Consider the following 17,759-nt stretch of genomic DNA (forward strand, 5'->3'; position numbering starts at 1 on the left):
AGCTTTTTTTTCTTATTTATTCATGGGATGTGGTTGGCACTGGTTAGATCAGCATTTATTGCCCATGCCTGATTGCCAAGAGGGCAGGTTGGAATCAATCACGTTGCTGTGGTTCTGGATTCACATGTAGGCCAGACTAGGTAAGGATGACAGTTTCCTTCCCTAAAGGACATTAATGGCCCATGTAAGTTTTCACAACAATTGGCAAAGCGTTCATGGTCATCATCAGAATTTTAATTCTAAATATTTTTATTTTTTATTACTTTTTATTACTACAAGAAGTAGTTGATGCCAAAACATTGATTGTATTCAAGACGTAACTAGATATAACACTTGGGGCAAATGGGATCAAAAGTTCTGGGGAGAAAACAGGATTAGACTATTGAGTTGGACGATCAGCCATGATCATGATAAATGGCAGAGTAGGTTTGAAGGGCCGAATGGCCTCATCCTGCTCCTATCTTCTGTATCTCTATATTTCTATGTATCCTTTTGTATTATTCCTGACAGTAGTCCTTTTTCACTCAAACCGAGTTGTGCAAGCACCTTTCTCAGCAATTTCCCTGAAACACCAACTTTTTTTCTTTTCTCCACACAACACATAACATCAAACATCAGCAGCTTTTCATTGAATTGCTTCTTAGGACAGACCTATAAGGACTAATCATTCTTTGAAAATACTCCCAGTTGGCAATTCTAATTATGGTTTTGTTTCAAGTGCGTTAACATTTAATTACTGTTTTTGCTGATAGGAAGATGGAGGCTTTTTATCTTTGGTAGATATTTATAGATATCCTCACATACATTTGACTGGAAAACAGGGTTCTTAAAAAAAAAACACTGTATGGTGGTCAACAACAAAAAACACATTTTTCAGCAGTTGCCCACCCCCGAATCACTCACACACACACACACACACACACACACACACCCCTTACTTGTTCAGAATTTCTCATTCTGTGTACACTTCACAATATGAATTATTCACTATTCCATTACAGAATTGACTCTCTTCCAAACAAGCTTTGTCTATCTTCACTATTAAAGTAGGTAGGGTCACTAGAAAAATATAGAAATACAGATAAAAGATGGACCTGCCAGCTGCGATAATCATTGATACCTCAGTTGATTGATTTATTTACTTTCTGAAGTGCTATTTGTTGTATTGTTTCTAGTTGAGCATTTTGCTTTACTCTAACATTTTAGACTCACAGTACCTTGTGTTTTTTCATGACCAGCAGATGCTTGTCATCTTTCACCTGTAATTCTCTTTGCCTGTCTATGCACATTGTCAAAACTGTAAACCCATCACATTCTCACAGCCCAGGAGCAGTGGGGCATTTTTATTCCCTGTCACTTATTGCTGTTCTCACTTGCCTCAAGTGCAAGAAGGTGGGTATGTGGAAAGAACCTATTCTTCAAAGCTGTCATATCCTATAGAGAAAAGATAAAAATCATTTGAAAGCAATTTTCCATCCTCTTCTTGATTGTAGCAAGGAGACAGACGTGCAACATACTGCTGGGAAAAATTGGGGCATGTGACAATGAGCTTTAATGGCTTTGTGAAATCTTTTTTCAGCTTGTTGCTAAGATTTAAAATGAAGTGCTGAACTTTTACATTGCAGATTCAATTGCTTTGTGGTTGACGGGGTTGAGGGGTAAGTGTTGCTGATGACAGAATGGGAATGTGACTTTTTTCTGTAGCCTTGGCTTTGCTGCAGCTGTTTAACTCAGCTACAACAATAGTATCACACTTCATAGTTTCCTGACCACTCACAGACAAAGCCCATCTTTTTGGAGTTCTACTGCAGGGCCAGTTAGCACAGTTGGCTGGATGGCTGGTTTGCAATGCAGCGTGACATCAACTTCAATTCCACAATTTGTGTGGCTTCAATTCCCACACTAGCTGAGGTCACCATGAGTGTCCTGCCTTTTCAACCTCGTCCCTTGCCTGAGATGTGGTGACCCTCATGTTAAATTCACCATCCGCTGCCTGTCTCTGATGGAAAAGTAGCCCTATGGTCTTCTGGGAATGTGGTGACTTTATCTAGTCAAAGTGCTCCCTGCCAGAGTTCAGAATGACAATATTCTCTATAGATTTCAGAAAATTGAAGTGAGATGTAGGAAGGCTGTCCCCCCCTCACCCTGGATTTCTGGTTCTTGACTTCATTGGATGTCCTGCTGCAGCCTGTGGCAGTCTGAAATAAGTGCTGTTTCCTGAAAACAGGAAGAAGAGACCTGCCTCTCAAGTCAAGCAGGTGTGGATGGAAATGACTGAGGTAATGATAGCAGACGTTGGTCCATTGAACTAGATTTAATGCACTAAGTGGCTCAATGATCTCATGAGGGAAGGTGAGTGATGTCCCACTTTAGTTGACAATTGCCACACTCTGACTTCACGAATATTCTCCTCCACAGAATTCCTTAAACCATCACCTCTGCAGCTTCCCTTATTCTTTTCTCTAGGCACTGCCTCACACCCTGATCTAAGTGACCAATATTACCACTCAACCTCATCTTAAAAAAAACACACCTACCCTTTCATTGTCAACAAATGATATCATTTAATACCCTCTAAATATGTTCTCTTTTAGTCTTGGAATGTGAGCATTTTTGGCAAGGTAAGTTTTTATCCCTAACTGGCCTTGAACTGAGTGGCCTGATGAAAAAATTTAGCAGGCAGTTCACAGACCAGGTAAGGACAGTAGGTTTCACCCTTGAAGGTCATTAAGGAACCAGTCTAGATTAAGGAATCTAGTAATTAAAGATTATTGACATTTGTAGTATATTCCAGATATATTGATGAATTGAATTTAAATCCCCTCAGCTGGCATGGTGGGATTTGAATGCATGACTTCAGAACATTAGTTTGGGTCTCTCGATTACTAGTCCAATCGTAACCCAACAGCTATGTTATTATCTCACACTCTAGCTCTCTGCTACCTCTATTTTCAGAAGAAAAGAATGTGCAACTTCAAGGAAAGAAAGGGAATGAAGAGGTTGGGAAGGGTGTGCACTGGAGAGCATAGTCCTCCAGGGTTAACTGCTCTGACCACTGTGGAGGTATTGGAGATCACCAAGTGGCAGCATCCATGTTCATTGGTGAGAGACAGGAGACACCCAGATACCTGCAGTCAGAATGAGATATTACACAGCGCCATGACATCTAAAGAATACTAATTTTGATTCGCTGTAGCTATGAATTGATTTGTGATTATATTAAATTTTCTTGCCAACACTGCCAGTATCTTGTAACTGTTGGTTTCTTCTGAGATGCCTTGGGTGGATTCACAATCACCAATCCTTCTTGCAGGTATCAGTTTAATATACTAGTACTGTGTGGGGAAGGATGCCCGCACAAACTCCTTGGCAGAAGATAAGTTCTTTTTGATGACCACTAAACAGATTTATTACATATTACTTAGTAGCTAGTTATATTACATTTCAGATATGTGATTGTTTCCAATCTCACAAGAAACAATCAGACTTAATTTAAGATTAACTAAGATGTTGTTAACATGATAAATAATTACTGAAGCACTATCCAAATTCTGGTGAACACAACTCATAAAATGTACACACAACTCTGGTTAGTTTGTGCCAGGGATAAAAATCACACGACACCAGGTTATAGTCCAATAGGAAACATAAATGATGCAGTCGAGAGCATTTTTGACCACTGAGGGGGAGAAATTGCAGTCCTTGAAATAAGAGGACATCTGGAGTTTGGGAGTGGAACCCCCCATCTTAGGAGCTGACACAGCAGAGGCAGAAGAATTGGGAGTAGGGGATCGCATTTTTGCAGGAAGGTGGGTGAGAGGAGGTGTATTCTATGTAGCTGTGGGAGTCAATGGCTTGAAATAGATATCAGTCTTGAGGTGGTCACCAGAGATGGAGACAGAGAGATCCAGGAAGGAGAGAGAGGTATCAGAGATGGTCTAGATGAACATGAGGTTGGGGTGGAAGGGTTAGTAAAGTTGATGAACTGTTCAAGCTCCTCGTGGGAGCACGAGGCGGCGCCGATACCGTCATCAATATAGTGGAGAAGAGGTGGGGGATAGGGCCAGTGTAGCTGCGGAAGAGGGACTGTTCCATGATTCCTACAAAGAGGCATGCATAGCTTGGCCCATGCAGGTTCCCATATCCACCCCCTTAGTCTGTAGGAAGTGGGAGGAGTTGAAGGAGAAGTTGTTAAGGGCAAGGATGAGTTCGGTTAAGTGCTTGAGGCTGTCGATGGAGGGGGACTGGTTGGGCTTGTGGGAGAGGAAGAAGCAGAGAGCTTTTAGGCCATCTGTATGGGGAATGCAAGTGTACAGGGATTGGATGTCCATTGTGAAGATGAGATGTTGGGGGCCAGGGAATTGGAAGTCTTGGAGGAGGTGGAGGGCATGGGTGGTATCCCAGATGTAGGTGGGGAGTTCCTGTACCGGGGGGAGAAAACAGAGTCAAGGTAAGCAGAGATAAGTTCAGTGGGGTAGGAGCAGGCAGACACAATGGGTTGGCCGGGACAGTCAGGTTTGTGGATTTTGGGAAGGAGATAGAACAGGGTGGTGCAGGTTTGGGGAACAATGAGGTTGGAAGCTGTGGGTGGGAGGTCACCTGAGGTGATGAGGTTGTGAATGGCTTGAGAGATGATGGTTTGGTGGTCAGGGGTGGGGTCATGATCGAGGGGGCGGTAGGAGGAGGTGTCAGAGATTTGGCACCTGTCCTCAGCTATGTAAAGGTCAGTGCACAATACCACAGCTTTTCCTGAAGACCTCCTTTGTTTCAGAGAGGGGGGACACTCAGCTGTTCCAGCTCCCCTCCCTCACCAGTGCCACCTACTGGTGGAGATCCTGGTATGACTGCTTGAGCTTTGTGGCTGTGTCCTCCATCACTGTTGCCATCTGTTGCTGTAGGCTCCATTACTCACCTCCCTGTGTGAAAGTTGCCATTCCGAACACAGCACCGAGTGACCATCTGCTAAGCAATTGTGTGATTAGTAGGTTCAATTTTGCCATGACAATCAAAGGTTGGAGTCCATATTCACGGCAGTATTCTCTTCTTACATCGCCGATCTTGGCAAATGGTAAGAGTTGGGGGAAATATCTAGCACTTGCTTTTGAAGATCTTCCCAGTCTTTTATCTGTACTGGTATTTTCCAAGGGATCCAGGCTTTGTGGCAAATCACCCACATCAGGGTCTATGTTGGTCAGGTCTCCAGTACCCATATGATTGACAACACATGTTGCTTCAATTTCTGCCTCCCAACATGATTCTCCCGACACCATTCTCCAGACAGAGTGTGGGCTTCCCACACTGGATACACCCCTTGGATTCATAAGATACAGGTCACTCCAGAATTCTGCATCAATATACAATCTCACTCGAACCAAGCAAAACGACACTTGAAGTTCCACAACATGACTGAGTGAGCTGCTTACCTCCACATCATCCATCAGACATCTTACCTCTGTCTGTGAATTGATTTCTGAGGATCCCTCCTAGCTATTGGTTCAATAGCATTGGTGTGGCCACTTGTGTTCAGCCATTTGATGACTCTAAGGTTCAAAAAAATCAATTCTGATCCCTGATACTCCAAATTTGGAGGAACACATTTGTTCCAATTGCAAGGTCATGCCTGTCAACCTTGTGATGGTTCAATGTTATTTTTCCTCAGTGCTTTTCTCTCGGTCCTCTAGGATCCCATCTGCAATAAATGGCTTAGCTCGTGTGATGCTCAGCTATCGACATATAGGCCTAATCATCTCCATCAGAAAGTGTGGTGAACCCAAAGAGATGGCCCACAGGAAGGATTGGTTCTTATCCAAAGAACAGATAGTGCAGGAATAGCCCATGGTTTAGTGTGGAGTCCAGCTGTGGAAGGTACTTAGGCCACTTTCATTTCATCCCAGGAGGCAATGTACCCAATGGTCATGTACAGCACAGTTGAATCATTTGCATTGTCCATTAGGCTCTGGTTAATAGATGGTGATGCAGTTCTTGGTAGCATTGCCCCTAGTTCAAAGAAAGTACTCTTGGCTTCCAGTCTGTAAAGTAGTTGGAAATCTGAGAAACCAAGGACAGGAGCCGAGACAAACTTCTACTTGAGGGTCTCACTCAGGTTGTGTTTTAAAACAAATCACCATAGAAACAGAAATACTTACAATTTATTCATTAAATCTTTTTATTAACATAGAACAAACTCAAATACCACTAGTTCAAAATCCAAACACTAAAATAAATGATATTAAAATATCTAGAAATTACACACCTTACAACATACCAGATTATTATTCTTTGAAGGCACTTTTGAGCACGTGAGAGTGACTTAAGTAAAATGTTTTGAAGTTGCTTATGGCTGGACTCAACTGTCACTTTCTATCATACATATAGTCTATATACTTTGTCGGTATCGATGAAACTCTTTACAAGCAAAGGAACTCCTTCTGATTGGGGCATTGTGATGCTCCATTTGTGTTAACACCCTGAATGCAAATGTAGCCACTTGTCTTTGCATCAGCGTTTCTTCAAGTACTGTCTCACTGGTGTCAAACTGAACCATAACTTCATCTTTCTTTTAAATCATTCATGAGATATAGGTATCACTGGCTAGGCCAATATTTATTACCCACTTTTAATTGCCCAGGGACCAGTTAAATGTAAACTACATTGCTGTGGATCTGGAGTCACATGTTGGTTGGACCAGGTAATGGTGGTAGATTTCCTTCATTAAAGGGTATTAGTGAATTAGATGTGTTTTTTTACAACAATAACAGTTGTTACATGGTCTATATTAGGCTAGCTTTTTATTCCAGGTTCTCTTCATTGAATTCAAATTTCGCCATCTGCCATGCTGGGATTTGAACACATGCTCCTTGAAAATTAGATTGGAGTTCTTGATTACTACATTAGCACTATGCTGCTGCCTCCCTGATTGTTCTTGGGGTAGTGAGCTTTCTTCATGGCTTTATTTAGATCCATTGTGTCAATGCTTACTCTCCTCTTTCCTGGTTGTTTCCCAGCTCCCATGCTGCTAATCCATTCTGTAGGAGTTGTCACTTTCTTGATTGCTCCCTTCTTTTCTAATTCTTGTCTTTCAGGGAAGATTAGAGGGCAGCTGGAACTTTTCTTAGCAGATGCTCAATTGCTCTTGCATTCTCACCTGCTTCAAAATTATATTCTTCTGAAAGACGTCCTAGCTCTGTAAACATGTCTTTGTACTCCTCTGGGATGTATCCTCTGGTTAATCTATTTTGGCATGTTGAGGGTTACCAGTCCAATCTTTAACTTGTTCCAGATGAGATGAGAGGCGTTTGCTTCCAATCTATCATCTGGATCACACCTTCATTCATGTTATTCCAATGAGCTCACATAATAATCTATCCTTTTGGCACAAGTTTAGTGCCATTATGTTTGCTCAACTATACTTTCAAGGACTTCATTTTTGAATTGGCAAGTTGAGGTACTTCGCACAGGTCTAGAAAGGTCGTTATGTTGCATAGCCAGTGTTTATCTGAAACTCTATGTTGACCTGATGTTCTCCTTCTGCAGTTCTCATTCCAACAGTCACAAAACCATGTCTCACCTACTGACTTTACTGCATGAACCTTCTATATAGTATAAAGTGATTCATTGGGATCTTCATTTGACATCAGTCCGCGGTACTTGATTGTTGTGCTTGTTTTTATCCAGACATGCGTGCAAAATGATTCTGTTTCTTGGAGTGCTAACACTGCTTTCTGCACACTGGACATGCCTTTTCTCTTTTGCATGATACCCTCTGCAGTATTTCCATTCTTTCCTTTGTCTGTGAGTGTTCTGCCCTTTGAACATGGATGATCTGTCAGCATAATTCAAGATCTGGTTTGTTCTACCATGTGTATGCTCCCCTCAGTACTTCTGCACATATCTATTTTTCACCTGAGTGCAGGTTTCTCTTCTCTTAGTAGGCGTGTTCTCATCGCAGGATCATTTATGTCTTTAATGAGCTCATCCTTTAATTGAACAAATTTGCAGGTTTCTGCAAATGAGTTAATGACATTAAGCATTTATTAATGGAGTCTTTTCGCTTTGATCCCTAAAATTGAATACATATTGTTCATACATAACATTTCCTTAAGGCCACACAAATTTTCTATTATTGCTCCAGAATAGATTTTGGCCAGTGACGTCTGCGGCTCAGCATCACTTTGCAATTGAACTTGGACAGTCCATCTTCCACCAATAGGAAATGCCCACTCATGTCCCTGTCTCCAGCAACTGTTCCTGTTTACCTGTGATGTGCACCTTAACTTGTCACAACTTACTTATCTGCTGAGGAGTCCATACTGAGATTCGTGTATCCGAGCTGGTGAAGGTATGCATACATTAGGATATTGTGTTTCCTGTGTGTATCCTGATGTTAGATTCCTTGGCCACTTTTGTGTCTCATGTGAGCTTGTGATGGAAAAAAAATAGTGCATTGTAAAGAGTAAAGGGGATAAAAAGAGAAAAAAAATCACCAAAAATCCCATTGTGCAAATGAGCACTGTTGTATAAGATAGTTAGTATCTGATAGTGTGAACTGACATCAAAACATAAGCTTTATGCATCCTGTTTATCAAGGACTATCCCTGGGACATGATATAGAGGTGCCAGGGTCAGACTGGGGTGGACGAGATCAAAAATCACACAACACCAGGTTATAGCCCAACAGATTTGGGTGGCATGGTGGCTCAGTGTTTAGCACTGCTGCCTCACTGCGTCAGCGACCCAGGTTCGATTCCAGCCTCGGGCAACTGTCTGTGTGGAGTTTGCACATTCGCCCCATATCTGCGTGGGTTTCCTCCCACAGTCCAAAAATGTGCAGGCTAGGTGGATTGGCTATGCTAAATTGCCCATAGCGTTCAGGGATGTGTAGATTAGGGTTGATGTTCTGAGGGTTGGTGTGGACTTATCGGGTTAAAGGGCCTGTTTCCACACTGTACGGATTCTATGATCTAGTTTTATTTGAAGACACAAGCTGTCGGAATCTCACTTCTTCTTCAGGTGTCAGGTGAAGGAGCCCAACTAACCCCACCACCCCGGCACCTTTCCCTGCAACCACAGGAAGTGCTACACCTCCCCCCTCACCTCCATCTAAGGCACCAAACAAACCTTTCACACCAGACAGAGGTTCACCTGCACATCTGCTAATGTGGTCTACTGCATCCGTTGCTCCTGATGTGGCCTCCTCTATATCAGTGAGACGAAGCGGAGGCTCAGAGACAACTTTGTAGAACACGTGCGCTCTGTTCGCGACAAATGACAACACCTCCCAGTCGCGAACCACTTCAACTCCCCACTGCCCCCATTACACCATGGGCGACCTGTCCATCCTGGGCCTCCTTCAGTGTCACAATGACGTCACCCAGAAACTGGAGGAGCAGCACCTCATATTCTGCCTTGGGAGCCTACAGCCCAATGGCTTCAATGTGGACTTTACCAGTTTCAAAATCTCCTCATCCCATGACCAACCCTCCTTCTCATCCCCACCTCTTTGTCCTGACACACCCTGACACAAACTGTCTGTCTTCTCTCCCACCTATCCGCCCCTCCCATCTCACTGATCAATCCCCACCATTGCCTACCTGCACTCCCCTATCACCATCCCACCTACCTTCCCCAGCTCCACCCCACCTCTCTATTTATTTCAGAGCTCCCTTCCCCCTCCCCCATTTCTGAAGAAGAGTCCCGACCTGAAAAGTCAACTTTCCTGCTCCTCTGATGCTGCCTGGCCTCCTGTGCTCCTCCAGCTCCACACTGTGTTAATTTATGTCATTAGGGAAGGAAGGTTGATGAGAAGGAGTAGACAGACAAAGAATTCCTCGTTCCAATGGAAATTGCGGGCTTCATTGTAAGTAAGTACTTTGTTGTTTAACCTTAATTTCCCTTCATGTTTGTAGTGACCTGTTGTCAGTGAAATTAAGAATCTCTGCTTCGTGATCTTTGGGCTGTCTGTGTCTCAAATCCCATGTTATTGCAATATTAAAGATCATGAAGTCTATTGAATCCATTTTGGGACTGCTACCACTCCACTATCACCAGGCAAATGCAGTCATACTCAACTACGTTATAGGACAGTGATTGCGATACTTCAGGTTCATTCTGTTACTCAGCAGACACTAAAATAGCTGTGAGGAAGTGAACAATAGCAGTTTTGTAGGAGTTATTGTATGAGGCTTACCAATACTCTACTGAAGAACAAAATTATATCTTCATTATAGGAAATACAATGCTAATTTGCATTACATTTTGTATCATCATGAAGCTTGACATGAAGTGATCTTTGGAGTACCATAAGAAGGCTCTAGTTTTTCCAATAATGAACATTAAATTAATAACAATGTCCCATTTAGACTATTGAGATGCTGTTGGAAAGCTGTAATTTGATCGGTGAATGTGCACCATGTGAGTTATTTTGCACATGTTTATGGATCATTTCATTCTACTGTGTGGGGAAAATGTTAAACCTTATGTTGTTGTGAATCTTTTCCATTTTTCCACAATGAGTTTTAGCATATACTGATATTCTGAATTAATTACATTAATAGGCATTAAATGTTAAAAGGACTAACCAATTAATTTGTATGCCAAACTCTGATTTTAGCTCAGCACATATGACATGTGGCCACTGTTTGTCTCTGAGCTGTGATTTTTGAGGATTTCTGCACATCAATGTCCTACAAAGCAGATGTGCCCAACTGCAAGGATGTTAAAAAGAAACAGAAATGCTAACATTAGTTCGAATGGGTTATTTTGGCCTAAAGATGCAAGTTCCATTAAATGCATCCTGTGCTGTGCATAATCCTGTTTTAAAATCTGGAGTTGGCACAGAATTTTGGTCCTAATTGCTGATTATCATAAATTGCCTGGCGGTTCTAAAGATTTAGAGCTCAAATGTGCTCCACCACGGTGGGTTTTATTGAAATTGACCTGCTAGTGTAGCAAGCGGAGCTGGTAGCAGGTCAGGAAACTAGGAAAGTGAACATTACTGGGGCTCTTTAATTCAGCCACTGCTTCTAGGAAGCTAGATCGATTAAAACATATTGGTATCACCATGATTTACATGATGAAGGAAATGGTTTACAGAGATGGAGATTGAATGTACGTTGCTTCCTCGACTACAGGAATGGAAACAAGACATGGAAAGTTTATCCCGCAAGGGCTCTGGCTTTTCTTCGAATGCCTTTCTGTGGGATCTGAGGGACTGAAGTAAAGTGCTGTTTGTTTCAGATGGAAAGAAGACACCACCCTCACAAACCAAGCTGGTGTAGAATTCAACAGGAACAAGCAGCAGGATTTTGACCCCTTCAAGCTGAATTCAATGCGACAAGAAATTTAACAACCTCACGACAACTGAGATGATGAGTGCTGTCCCACTTCCAGTTGAAAACCCTTACACTCCCCTGCTCTCCTCATACCAACATACGTTGATGCTCCACTCAACTTACTCTGTCCTCATATCCCCTCACTTCCCCGATGGAAGAGTTTGGCTGTTCCAATCGAATTGACATCTCACATTCAATCCCTCATAGTGTGTAATAGTCACCTTCTAAAAGTGTTGTAATTCTCACTCTCCACTTAGCCAAACTTACCCATTGCTAAATCATCGATGACGATTTCTGGAAAAGCACTTCCTGCAAAAGCTTTGTCCAGCTGGTAGTTTTAGAACACAGTACAACACAGTATAGGGCCTTCGGCTCACGATGTTGTGCCGAACTTTTACCCTAATCCTAAGGTCTTTCTAACCTCCAGCCCTTGATTAAAGGATTTGATTAAAGGATTTTTATATTAAAGTCCTATATTGGAAATTTGTTTTCTCCTTGGGCCGAATGTTCCAGGTCCACTGACCTGTTTGTCCGTGGAAAAATGCCAGCCACTGGGCCAGTCCTATACCCACCATAATTTAAGGAGTGAGGGGGTGGGATGTGGGAACCTGCCCATTATCCAGTTGAGGCCCTTAAGCTGGTCCCTTTTGCCTAAGGGAATGCCTCACCCTGCCACTACGCTGAATTAATGGGTGGCTCAAGAGACAGACTGTCTATAGCTAGGCCTCTAGTACCAATTGAAGGCCCTTCCCCACTGTTTTGCCTCTCCTCATCCAAACCAACTGTCCAACATGCTCACACCACCATGCCCATTCACCAGCACCTGGCACCCGAGTGCCAGTGAGATCCCAGAAATATCAGTATAGCTGGACTTCCAACTGGAAGTGAAGATAAATTCTACCTCATTCTAAATAAAGCACCCTTACATGAACAACTAAAATGGGGGACACAGCTGAGCATCAGCTTGCCACTAAGATGAATGCTGAGGTGTGGTGAGCTCTTCCCCACCACCTGCCTGAGATAACTCCACAGAGGCCAGTATCCTGACACCAAGTCAGCCTTTAATTTTTGGTGCATAGTACTTAACAGTGGGCCAGCTCTGAGAGTGAGACTGGATCAGATTAACAGCTCCAATCAGGAAACTCCGATTCTATGCAGTTCACCTGACTGAAGTCATTGCAATTATTACACTACCAACCCCGCAAACCCCAAACCTCAGAACACAATAGGCCATAACTTATTTTCAAAAAATAAGTTTTTGTTTTACATTTAACTCTCTATGGAAGAAAACTTATCAAGATCGGCGTCGTTTCAAGGTTATCCTCCATGCTCTTCCACTTATGCAGTGAAATTGATGCTTCAGAACAAAAACTGTGGTCTGATTCTCATGTTGTTTGGATTAAGTCTGAGTTGTGTCAAATCTTTTCGAGGGAAGATTTCTCGTGAAATGTTAAACTGGGATTCCTGCAGTTTACAAGAACTAAGTAGTTTATGGCACTGAAGTTATCCAAGGGCCATCGATCTTGTTTAGGAAAATCGATTTTAAAGTTGTTTTCATTACTGTGTCATTACAGAGAATATCTTCGGCATAATGTCTCACTTTCTAAACATATTAAAGATCTATCTGTTAACTGCCTATTTTTTCAGTGTTGCTGTGCTTTGTTTCACAATAATTGTTTGGAAGCAATTCGGGAGCAAAGATGTTGTGGTGGAGTTTTGCAAAGTTGAGCTTTGTAATGGGTGTGATTCACATAGGAGGGAAACCTAAACTCAGCAAGACAACTGAAACTAAATTCTGAGATCAAGCAAATCTCATTTTCCTAATGCAAGTGCCTTAATCCGCGTGGAAGTCACTAACTTATGGGGTATATATAAACATACTTGAAGGAAAGTTAAGGTCTGTTGAAATGTCATGGTTGGAGGTATTTTTTAAAAATAGCTCCACTCTAAACTAATAAAGGAAAGCTGATTGCAGATATTGTGATTTTTTTTTTACAAAAACTTTTGGTGAACTGCTTTGATTGGCAGGCCAACAGATGTAAAAACTGTTCTGTTACATACATAACTCATAATGTTTCGATAGAGTCCTTAGTCATTTCCTGAAGTGCTTTTCATTATGAATGATTGTCTGAATTGAAAAATCTACAATTTTCTCAATGGAGGCTCTGAGTTCATAGTATGATAGACATTTTTAAAGACTGTTAATGGATTAGATATATGAACAGAAGTTTACATTTGTATTAACCACCGGAGATTTAAAAGCTTTGATGCTTTCATGAATGGGAGTTTTTTCACTTTTAAATCTGCAAAGTGAATACCTCACTAGATGTTTAAAGGTTTATTGTATGCATCTCCTTATGGCCCCTGACACAGCCCTTGGTGAATACTGAATGAGTGAAAATGAGCCCCAGAATCCTCCAGAATCTAAAAGAACAATCATCTCTTGAAATATTGTTCCTTTGTTTGGACTTAGGATAATAGCTGAAAAAATGTACTGCTTCCAGCAAACGCCTTATGATGAAAGAGTGAATTGACGTGAGGTTATTTTGCACTTTGGAATGGAATGTGCATTAATATAACTTTCTGTTATTCATGGAGGTAAGGCTTGTACAGAAAAGGCCTTACTTATTTCATCCTAACTTATTCAAGCGTAAGATTTATAGTGACTCAATCATGGAGGAGCAAATAGGATCGATGTGCTATCATGTTCAAGGATAAATATTAGATTAAAGAATTGGTCCTTTATTTGAAAGTGGCGGAGAGGAGACTAAAGTCTGAGATAACTGTGTTAAAACAAAGAGGAGACGTCAGTGATCAGCCATTCTCTGATCCCTTGCAGCAGCCCTGATAGAGGCAAAAATTCAATTGATATGGAAATTGTCAGGAAACAGGTTATAAAACTTTCTGACAATTGGAGGTAAGAGTTTTGGACAGAAAATGCATGTTCTATGAAAGATAATTTTTTAATAAATGGTGGGAATAAGCTGACAGATATGTGTTGAGGTAGATTATTGTACAAAATAATCTCCTTGGTCTCCGGGTACAGGTTACTCTGAAAGAGAGTTCTGCCCTTAACAAGAAATTTCAGATCTTTCAAGCCACCCTGTAAGTCATGTACACAGTACATTACTCAAATTCTGAAATGATTTGTTTTAGACAAACACCTTGTTTCTCATACATTCCAAAATGGCATTGGTGCCAAGCATCACTTTTCTTATCTATCTTTCCAGGTGCCACTCTATCTCCTTGCCAGGGTCTATACTATTTTCATAGCCTTGAGAATCCCAGAGCTTTGTATGGTGGTCCTTTACTTGGTGTGATACAGGCTCATCAATATTCCAACTTCAGAAAAACTCAAAGCATATTGCTAGTTCAGCCACACTGCACTTTTTCAGGATTGTGTGTGCCTGCCACATCAACAAACCTTTATTGAATAGAAATAAATGAATTATGTATGAATCTCACTTATTAAACTAACTAAATCCTGTATTACTTTCTAATGTACTTGCTTAACCCATATTAAGATTTTATTAATCCTCCTTTAATAAATTAATAATAAATTTAATAAATTGATGTGAGGTTAAACCACATTAACCCATGCCATACTCAAAGTTTCCCCTTTAAAAAAAACATTTTGTTTGTGTTGCTCACATCTTAGAATATAAATCTTGATGTCTTGTTATGGCTTGAAATACTTGTGTCTATACTGGCAAAATGATTGTTGAATCCTGATTAGTTGCTCATAGATCACCGATTATAGCATTGGAGGTATAAACTCAGTGATACTTCGAACAGTTATAAAGGTATTAATTATTTTATATAGAAAAAGTACTGCTGCATATTGAAAGATCAGAGTATTTTCCTGGAGAATCAACATACATAAGGTTTGAGTTATAAAGAAAGGCTGGATAGGCTGGGACTTTTTTCACTGGAGCACAGGAGGTTGAGAGGCAATCTGATAGAAGTTTATAAAATAATGAGGGGTATAGATAGAATTAATGCTAGTTGTCTTTTCCCTGGGCTGGGGGATTTCAAGACTGGTGGGCATATTTTTAAGGTGAGAGTAGAGAGGAGAGAGATTTAAAAATGACATAAAAGGCAAATTTTTTTTACAGAGGGTGGTTTGCATGTGGAATGAACATCCTGAGGATGTGGTGGATGCTGATAAAATTACAATGTTTAAAAGACATTTGGATCAGTAAATGAATATGAAGGATTTGGAGGGATATGGGCCATGAGCAGGCAAGTGGGACTAGTTTAATTTGGAATTATGTTCGGTTTGGAGTGAAGTGTCTATTTCCGTGCTGTATGGCTCTATGACTCTATATAGATTTACATGCATGATCTCCCATTTACTATCTTAGCTGTGCTAATTTGAGTGGTTCTTATAAGAAGATGTGACAATTGAAATGGACAGTTGTCCTTTGGATAGCCAGCCTTGCACAAAAACAGATTCAGAGCTGAAATAATAAAGGCCCAGGCCAACAATATGAGCTGTTGAGAAATATTAGAAGTTCAGACAGTAATTGTGTAGAGGTAGCAGATGAGTTAGTGTTTCCTTGTGGACATTCTCTCAAAACTGATGCCTGGCATCAGGTCAGTCATCAACCCTTTAAGCCACAATTGTGTAGATACACTCAATTAAAATGTTGCACTTATCTAAATATTTAATATAAAATTTGCCGTATGAGTTAGCTTTTATTGAAAAGCTTTCTTTATAATTTCCTCTTGCTTGTATAATTTTAAGAGATCTATAAAAATTGTAGAAAGTCAAGGATCTATTTAAAAACTGAGTAATTAAATTAGAATCCATTGCCCTCAGCTCAGACAAAGCAAAATTTGTGTATGCATATGTTAATAGTACATAATCTGCAAATTAAGTGACAATGTTGTGTTGCCCACAGGCACAGCTTCCCATGGGAAAGTACAGCATGAGGTGACAAGTAGGGAAACTACCATAATGCTGACGATAATTCTTCAAAAACAAGTCTTTCTGATCACAGGAACTGCTTTCACAGGAGGTGGAAAGTTCCAAGTTGAAGACTTCTGCATCACTGATTCAATTTTATTAATTCCAACAATGATCATCAGTTTCACAAGTAACCCACAGTCACATAAAGCAACATTATCAGTGCTATATGATCTTGTACAGGTTTCAGATTTTAATTTTTATGATTTCTTTTTAATTTTTTTATCTGCTTTTTCACATTTCCTCCCTTAAACATTTTATTAAGCTTTATACCTGATCCAGTTGATGGGTCACACAAAGGTCACCAGCCTCTCTATTCACAGTTTTGAGTCAGTTTCTACAGACTGAATTCATGTGGCTTTGGTTCTCCTCAATAGATTTCACTTGGTGCAATTATTTTCCAGTGGGCTCCAGCAAGTTTCAAAATATCCAAAAATATCATTTCATGGTTCATTTTAGCTTATCATCAATAAACCCCAGTGCTTCATTTAAGTAAGCTTGACTGGTGAATTATGCCAGAATAATCATCATTCCAACTAACTTCAGTCTTGGATCTGATATTGTCCAACATCCGTACGTGTCCAGGGGCCACTGACTAATGATCAGGAGTTGGAACCAGTTAGGAGCTGCAACATCACATGGCTTTTCTTCTGTCCCCAACACTGGGGCTCGGCACCATTTGCAGTGTCTCTAATGCAACCCTGGTGAAGTTAGCTAGCTCAGAGCAAATTGAGCATCAAACCTGAAGCTTTCTGGTTTTATGGTTCAGTTACATGTTACCATGATCACTTGCTGTGTTCAGTTGTGCCTATCTGTTAAAATGCATTTCCAATTATCCCTATATCTTTACATGCAGTTATGAGTTTGCAGCATCCACAACTTCTCTACAACTGTGGACTAACATTGCTGTTTACTTTTTCTATTCAGTTTCAGCTTCAACATCATTACTACAATCAGACCTATCTAAAGCCTGCAGCTTGTGAATTGTTCTATCTTTCGTAAAATGTATCTAAACTATTTCATATTTCTGCATGTAAAAGGTACAGTTAAATCTTTTAATATAGTAATAATTCCAAAGAGCTTTGCCAATGAAGCATTACGATAAGATACTGGCTGGCTAATAATTAGAACATGTTCTAGCTAAACATTGTGTCATAGATGTGACAACTGCTTAATTCACATTTCAGAAATATAGATAAGATAAAAATAACAAATATGTTCGGAAAACCAAACGGCACAGCAGCCTGTGCACAATGAATATTTGTGATTTTATTTTAAAACACTTTTTTAGAGAAGGTATGTTCAGATGATTAAAGAGATTTTTCTGTAAAGTCAACCATATATCTATAAGCTCCATTGTTGGATTAATTCCCTGATGCAAGAATGCATTTGGTGAATGAATAGAAATAAGATTACCATATCGTGCACATTCATGTGTAAAATGAAATTTCTATTGCAGT

Source organism: Rhincodon typus, chromosome 7 (genome assembly GCF_021869965.1).
Source record: "Rhincodon typus isolate 14 chromosome 7, sRhiTyp1.1, whole genome shotgun sequence".
NCBI lineage: Eukaryota > Metazoa > Chordata > Chondrichthyes > Orectolobiformes > Rhincodontidae > Rhincodon > Rhincodon typus.